This window comes from Buceros rhinoceros, unplaced genomic scaffold (assembly GCF_000710305.1).
Source record: "Buceros rhinoceros silvestris isolate BGI_N320 unplaced genomic scaffold, ASM71030v1 scaffold25422, whole genome shotgun sequence".
NCBI lineage: Eukaryota > Metazoa > Chordata > Aves > Bucerotiformes > Bucerotidae > Buceros > Buceros rhinoceros.
The window spans coordinates 30,150-30,450 of NW_010401070.1; positions in this window are offsets into that span (position 1 = coordinate 30,150).

The following is a 301-nucleotide window of genomic DNA, read 5'->3' on the forward strand; positions in this document are numbered from 1 at the left end:
GCCCATGGCCAGGAAAAGGGCAGCAGCTATAAATACCTGTACAGCTGGGATACATTTTAAAGATTATTTCTGCTACTGCAAAATCCCTTAATCTGTGGTCTGTGTCCTGACAACTCACTCTTATCCCTTCTGAGAATGTGTCAGCATTTGACTTGGTTTGTTCTCATTATTTAAAAGGCCTCCCTGGCTGCAGGGCTGGGGAGTTTCAAACCCAGAGGAGCACGGGTGACCTTGCTCTTTCTGGCTTCTGCTCAGATTGCATTAAACACAAAAAAAGCAGTGGCAGGCGAGCAGTCCAAGC